A 7,921-nucleotide genomic window follows, 5' to 3' on the forward strand; every position below is an offset into this window, starting at 1 on the left:
TGGGTATGCTAAAGTCCATTGTTGTGATCGGTATTTTGTATATTTTGACTGTGTAATTCAAGAAAAGTCATCTTCTAGCGCTAAATTGGATACTATTCAGTTTTGATTCATAGGATTTTCATTGGCTAACTCTCAGAACTATATTGTTAGGCCTTTCTTCATAGTTGATCTTAGTCTGGAAACTGTTCAAATCTGTCCACCCAAGAGAAACGTGGGTGAAGGGAGATATCAGACAGTGTAAGATATGACAAACTAATAGTAATTTATAAATTATCAAGGGTTCATGAGGGAGGAGGGAGGGGGGAAAATGAGGAGCTGATATTAAGGCTCAAGTAGAAAGCAAATGTTTTGAGAATGATGATGGCAACACATGTACAAATGTGCTTGACACAATGGATGTATGGATGGATTGTGATAAGAATTGTATGAGCCCCCAATAAAATGATTTTTTTTAAAAATCTGTCCACCATGGGTGTCCTTGCTGGTATTTAAAATACTGGTGGAATATCTTTCAACATTGTACATACAAACCACAATAGTATGACAAACTGACAGTGGTTAGTATTACTGGTGATTGTTACTATTGTTACAGACAGCTAATTATCTTATTAGACCCTCTATACATATTAGATGGACAGAGTTGTACTTTAGGCGAGGTCTTGAAATGTTCTTTCTGAAAAGGATTGCGATGTCCTTCCACTTCCATTTGTCTTTCCTGGAACCCTAGTCATGTGATCGCACAACTAGAAATGGGAATACCAGTTCATTTGAGCGCACTAACTCCTAGGACATGGATCTTTAAGTGTTCTATTTCATTTTTGACAACCTCGGATTTTCCTTGATTTATTCTTTGTCCAGTGAAAGTCTGATGATAATGTATTGGTGTAGCCATTTCTTCTTATTTTGAGCCATGCCACATCAACAAAAGAGAGTTCCAAAACTTTTATTACATCTACATCACAAAGGTAAACTACTTTGAGGAGGTCCTTGCCCCCCTCCCCTTTGTGTACCTTCCAAAATTGAGGAGCTCATCTTGCAGCATTATATCAGACCATGTCCTGCTGCGATTCGTAAGATTTTCAGGGGAAACAAATATCATCAGATCCTTCTTCCTAGTCTGACTAAGTCTGGAAGTTACACTGAAACCTGTCTCTCATAGGTAAGTTTGCTGGTATTGAAATACCAACAGCACCCTTCGGATTCCTTGTCCCTCAGATCTAAATAGTGGTCTGAGTGGCTGAAAAAGAAGGAAAAGTAAAACTTAAGTGGACTTGGAGTCTTTAATAACTTACGAGTTCATTTCAAACATCGGAAAACAAAAAGAAATACCGATGGCAAAACTACCAGCACCACAGAAACCTATAAGCTACCACGGTATGACAAAGTGACAGAGATCTGGTGGAGGCCTGGCTAGACTGGATTGAATTATGAGTAAACTTTCTCACAGTTAGGCATTTTGCCTTATGGATCCTGCCTTACTTGGTCCTGAGCTCCCTGATCGCTTTTACTACCCTGTACAAATTCTTCTCACTATCCATCTGAATCTGTCACTGGAAAGAGAGATGTCACCAGGCTAATAGCTGACCCCCTTCAGAACAAGGTGAAGTCAGTTCCAGTGAAAGGACTGGTAATAGGAGGTGTCCTTTGTTTACACAAAGAGAGCTGGTTCAGCAAGCGCAGGAGAAAATGATTTTCTCTTTCAGTAGAAAAAGTAGGTTAGAAATGCCAATATTGTGTTTGCACTACATTTATTCTATTAATCCTGACCTTGAAAACTGCAAATCAACTACCATATAATCATAGCATAATTGTCTGTTAATGTCTGTCCTTGAAGTTAGAATACTGGAAACAGTACCCGGAGCTGAAATTCACACAGTAATTAATCTTAAACTCATGGAGCAACTCAAACATGGCAACTATATGTCCTATTAGTGAATTCTGAATAAAGATTTTGTGCATTATTGAAATATCTGATGTCTTTGGGCCACAATAGGTATATAGTTAAGGAAAGTAAATATATGCTTTCGGATGCATTGATACCATGTATGATTTCCTGATGGTAGTGAGACTAATAAGGGACTCTGGGTAAAACATGATTCAATCTAATAAGAGAGCAACTTTGGAACTGTGAGACTTCTTATGTACCCATCATCACTCAACACCAAACTCCCTGGTATCGATCCATTTCCAACTCATAGCAACACTATAGGACAGGTAGAATTGCCCTGTTAGGTTTCCAAAACTAATTCTTTACAAGAATAGAAAGCTTTGTCATTCTCCTGTGGAATTGCTGTTGGTTTCAAATTGCTGACCTTGTGGTTAGCTGCCCAATGCTTAGCCACTATGCCACCAGGGTACCTATTACAGGGATCAGCAAACTAGGGCCTTGTGAGCCAATGTCTTAACAGCATTGGTAAGCATTTAATAAAGTATTCACCCTTCTTCCAATTAGATGATTCCAAGACAATAAGTGTACCTATATTCTCTAGAGACATATCCTATGAGGTACCTGCCAATTGGGCTTCTTAGGCAGGCCTCTCCAAGTCTGCAGTGTACCACTATGCATTTATGTGTGTACTTCTTCACTTACCCCTCCCCTCAGATGCGTTCTCAGGATGGAGTGTCCTGGTAAAATTTGACATATATTACCTTCAGTTCAGTTTTATGGGGAAACTTGTGTCCAAACCATTGGTGCTGGGTATTGTTCTAGAGAGAAGACCTTAAGGACATGACATTGAAGCTGGACTTTCTTCCTATCTGAAGTCAGTAGGTGTTCCAGCGGTGTCCTGATGAGTAATGGTGTCACAATGGCTTCATTGGGGTGAGGAGCAATGCTGGGAGAATTAGGTGCCACTGAACTTACTTACGGATCCCTGGTGACATAGTGGTTACTAACTGCAAGGTCAGCAGTTCAAAACTACTAGCCACTCCTCAGGAGAAAGTTCGTTTTCTACTCCCATAAACAGTTATAGTCTCAGAAACCTTCAGGGGCAATTCTATCCTATCCTATAGGGTTAACCATGAGTTGGAATCGACTCAAGGACAGTGAACTTAGTCGAATTGAGTTTGGTTACTATGGGGGAAACTGTCATTATATGTACTTTAGTGTTGGGTGGGTGTTTGTGATAGTGTTGAAAGGCTTTGCGAAAAGAAGATTGGCCCAGGATAGCTGATTGTCAATTTAAGGCAATTAAGACTGGTACTCATTAGAAATGGTTTCCTACTACATTCTAGCCCCACTTAATGGTTATCCTGGAGGGAAGTCCTAGTATACAGCAATATGAGAAGTCCTTTTGGTCATTTACTTGGCCTGGAGAAAGTTGAGAAGCATCCAAGTTAAGGATATATTCGAATTCTTACTCAGTGCTGAACACTTTTTTCAGGGAGCATGACAGATCACTGACATGAAGATCTAAGGAAGAGGAATGTGGGGGAACCTGGGGTGGAGGCACAATGCATGGAGATCTTTGCTTCTCTCTTAATGCCTACTTGAGAGCCAACCAAGGGTGTTTACCCTGTAGATATCAAATAGCCCTTCCTCCAAGCTAATCTAGTGCTTGCACAATGGATCGGTTAAAAAATGGCCAAGGTGGCAGGCTGGGAGGCCATGCATCAGCATAAGGTGGCCTTCTTGTCACTGAGGGTTATATGCCTACTGTCATGACTGAATGCTCACTTGGTCAAGGCCAGAGATGGATGCTGAACCTTTGACACGGTATCATTCCTTAGGAAGATGAGTCAGTGGTAGATCCATTACAGTGAACCACTGAAATAAAATAAAAAAATTAAAAATCAGTTACATATATTTATTCATAAGATTTATATGCACTAAAATGATAAAACTTCAAATGGAATACCAAAGGAATTTATAGTTCCTTCAGGACAGTCGTTTACTTAGCAAGTGAGAGGAAGACAGTGTCCTGGAGAAATCCTTCAACTTCAAACATAATGTTTCTTTTCACACTTGAACTAGTTCATGAGTTTTTTATCATATTGTGTATCTTTCATAGGAATAAAAACTTTGGTGCAAACAATAAGAGATGTGAAGATATTTCTCTTTTTGCTAAGGCTGCACACAATTTTATGTAGGAGGAACTTCAGGATGAAGACCGAGGTAAAAGTAACTCAACACAAGACCCAATAGCAGAGTCAAACTTGCATCTGAACCCAAACCTTTAAAACTCTCCAATCATCTTCTCAGCTTCTGTTTAGGGTTTGTATTATAATGCTGTACCTTACAAAGCAGGAGTCAGCAGCATTTTTCTTGTAAACACCTATACATTTTTGCGTGCATATTTGTGTGTGTGTGGGGGGCATACAGTCTTGTTTCACCTACTCAGCTCTGCTTATCTAGTGAGAAAACCGTCAGTCATAGATCTGTGTGGATGAATGGGTGTGGCTTTGTCTAGCACTGGCTAGGAACTGGTGGCTGAGTGGTTCCGCATTGGGCTGCTAACGTAAAGTCCAGCAGTTAGGAAGTATTAGTCACTCTGTGTGAGAAAGATGAAACTTCCTATTCCTGTAACGAGTTTCAGTCTTGGAAACCCATAGGGACGGTTCTCTCCTGTCCCATCGGGTTGTTATGAGTAGGAAATGGCTCGATGCGAATTTTTTGAGTTTTGAGTGCAAAATGAAAATCAGGCTCTTGTGTAAACACATATGAAGAAATCCAGGATGGGACCAGAAGAGGGTGAAACAAGGAGTGGATCTCTTCTACATTTGGGACCTGCATGTGACTACCCAGACTGTGTACCCATAAAGCCAGCCCTGGCTGTGTCTCAATATAATTTTGTTTACTAAAACAGGTGGCATGCTGAATTAGGCCCAAAGGCCATAGTTTGCTGACTCGTATTCTAAAACATCAGAATCAAACAACAATGTGTCAAAGAAAAAGATAGGCGAATTGATGTGTTAACACTGTGGTGCTGTTGAAGGAAATGGAATATAATCTTGGCTCCGACAAAAACAGTCTTGAAGGAAGGACAGCTAGAGGATTCCTTAGGAGAGAGATGATGAGACTTTGGCTCTCTCACTTAAGACAGTACAACATGGTTGTTAGAGGGCGAGTGAAAATGAGGTAAAACCTTAAAGGATGGATACAATTGCCCAGAGCAATGGATTCAAATATATTAAGATTGGAGATGGCCCAGGCCTGGGTGATGTTTCGTTCATTGTCACGATGGTCTGAGGCTGACCTAAACAACAACAAAAATACAAATATTGCCAAGTCTATGAGGATTCGGAGCAGGTGAATGATGTCAATTCTACATAGCCACCTCTCAATTTCCCCACATTCCTATGCTGTGACCAAAAGTCTGAACGCCAGCTTGACTTAGAGTTTGCCCATGGCGGGGCAGGGGGAACCCTGGTCCTTGGTCTTAGAGGCTAATAGGCAGCTGGCATGCTCTCAGCCCTCAGCCTGCCCTATGCTACTGCTTGCAGGTTACCAGAAGAAAGATAAAAGGGGCATTTTCTTGGCTTCTGTTCTTCCTTTGACTTGGGATAACTTTGTGTTGACTTTCTCGAGAAGTGTCCTTGACTTCTGAGACATCTTCAAAGACCACGTTTGAAACAAACATCCAGCAATTCTTTCAGAAGCCTGTCAGCCTTTGATTGCCTCTTACTGACTCTCTGAAAGCATGTCTTGCACTTCTCTTGAGTTTTAGAGGAGGCCTTTGTAGTGTCTGGAATCTTTTCTGTGTATGTTTTCAGAGCCACAGCAGAGTCAGGATATCAGTGTGTCCCTGGGCCAGGGCAGCTAGTATCCATCAGAGCCTGCTTTGGTGTCTTGTGCTGGCCTAATAACTTAAGAACTTCAACTTGGGAGGTACATACAGATCTTTCCCCGGGTGGCTGCAGGATTTTAAAACAGTGCCATCAGGAGGAGTGCTACCTCTACAAATGACTCGGCCTGTGCACTAGGAGTGGAAACGCAGCTCTTCTGCCCCTTGCTTATCTTTGCAGTTTGGTTTTATGATATGAGAATATTTAACAAAATCTTTTTAAAATTTTTTATTATTTTATTTTATTTATTTTTTATTTTTGAATAAAATCTTTATCTGATGTGAAATTCCAAAACCATTTATACAGGTTACCTATGTATGCTTGAAGGGTGCACATACGACTTGGTTGGCATAGCCCTGCCTGGAAGAAGAACTTTTGAGTGTGTCTTCTCATAGTCCACTTCTTAGTACTATATAATACTTTCAGATAAATGTTCGAGGGTGTCGTGTCCACATTGTGGACCTAGTCCTTGGGACAATGATGTGGCCATCTTCTTTCCAACAAATTTACAGAGAAGTTCTACTCTGTCTTACAGGGTTGCTACGAGCTGGGATTAACTTAAGAGCACTGGGCCTTCTTTCTTTTTTTTTAAGGTTTTATACCTTTCAGTGTTGATTTCAATCCAATCCAACCTAGGATAATATATGTCAATCTTTTAAAACCTTGGTTTGGGCCAAAAAGTCCATTTAGTATGTTAGGTTTACCCTAGAATTTTCCCTGTTCTTTTTGGTTATCTTTGTTTCGAAATGAAACTAGTGATGTGGCCATTCTTCTGGTTTCTACTTAATCCTATTTCTTTGTGTTTATTTTTAAAATTGTCAGTGAAATTACCACAGGTGTATAGATATAAGTTGCATTCTCTCTATTTAGCTAACGCCAGAGAGTGGATATTACAGCAGTTGCGATGTGATTCTAGTACCTAGATAATAAATATATTGGAAGGAGATCCATGGAGAATACTTCACTGGATCTGAGATTTGAAACCAACCACCTGCAGATGGTCCTACCATTGGTTCAAACTACTCAAATCTAGTTTAGCTGTACTTACTGCCGAGTAATAATACATACAAGTGGATGACTTTAACGTGAAATTAGGATTTCACATTTTTGAAATCTGAATTCAGGGTGCTAGCTAGGCGAATCTCTGTCTTCCTCTGGATTCGAGGTGAAGTTTCTCTTTTAGCTTTCATAGCTCTGGAGTATTTCTTGTCATATCTTGGCTACGTGTGGATATATCATCATATGATATCTATCTTCCCTCTTTCTCTTTGGTTTCTCTTTTATAAGAAAACTCTCAAAAGGGAGTAGGTTTAGAACCTAGCCTACTCTGGTATACAGTTATTAATATAGCAAAAATTGATAAGCAGGTTCACATTCACAGGCACAAGGGTTACGATTCAACATTTTTTAGAGGGGGTTGGAGAAAGCACACTTCAGTCCACAATACTATTAGAAATAAATTAATCTTTATAGATCTGGTCAGTGGTCAGCAAGGGAGCCACTTCTGTCTCGTCCCAGCTAGTCAGGAGTTGACTGAGAGAATCAGAGGTTGGACATTGGTCTGGGATGGAGACACCCCATTTGTGTAGGAAGTTGTGCCATGACTATCAGGTTATGGGGTTAATTAGTACAAGAAGCCACGGGGTTACTTTGCTCACTCTCAAGGCATAAACACTGCAGCAGAGTCGACTGGGTCCAACTGGGAATTCAGAGAATCTGAGCCAATATCAGAGCCCACACTCAGCAAGAGCACAAGAAAATAGCTACAAATTCTGCAGGGAGCATGCAGTGCTGGGACAAGGCACATTTGCAAGTCAATCTGTGAGCTGGGTAGGAGATGTAATTACATTTGTACCCACTTGACAATCAAGATAGGAAGGAGGCAAATGTCTTCTGGTTGCTGCTTGGTCACTCAGAGGGTCCCTGCAGTGGACAGCTCTGTGTTCCCAAAGGCTTTTTAATGTGGACTGAATGCAGAGAGGCAGGGCTGAGAACAGCAAGGCAGTTACTCACCCAGTTAAACACATCTCTTATGCTTGGATTTGTAGGCCTGGGTAAGAGAAGGGCAGGCTAAGGGGGTCTTTCAAAGGTGCTAGAAAGATGGCAGTCATTTGGAGCAGTCAGTAAGTCATTGTAG

The 7,921-nt window shown here is 40.8% G+C and overlaps 1 non-coding gene across 1 annotated transcript; it reads left to right on the forward strand.

Annotated features, from left to right (window-relative positions):
- The first annotated feature begins 1,190 nt into the window (after window positions 1-1,190).
- LOC115870615 lies at window positions 1,191-1,311 on the forward strand. The gene has a single exon (XR_004046802.1). It is a non-coding gene; the product is annotated as a small nucleolar RNA SNORA61 (small nucleolar RNA).
- Window positions 1,312-7,921: the final 6,610 nt, after the last annotated feature.

The sequence above is a fragment of the Echinops telfairi genome, unplaced genomic scaffold (assembly GCF_000313985.2).
Source record: "Echinops telfairi isolate 266 unplaced genomic scaffold, ASM31398v2 ScPeMD7_2010;HRSCAF=2546, whole genome shotgun sequence".
NCBI classification, from domain to species: Eukaryota; Metazoa; Chordata; class Mammalia; order Afrosoricida; family Tenrecidae; genus Echinops; species Echinops telfairi.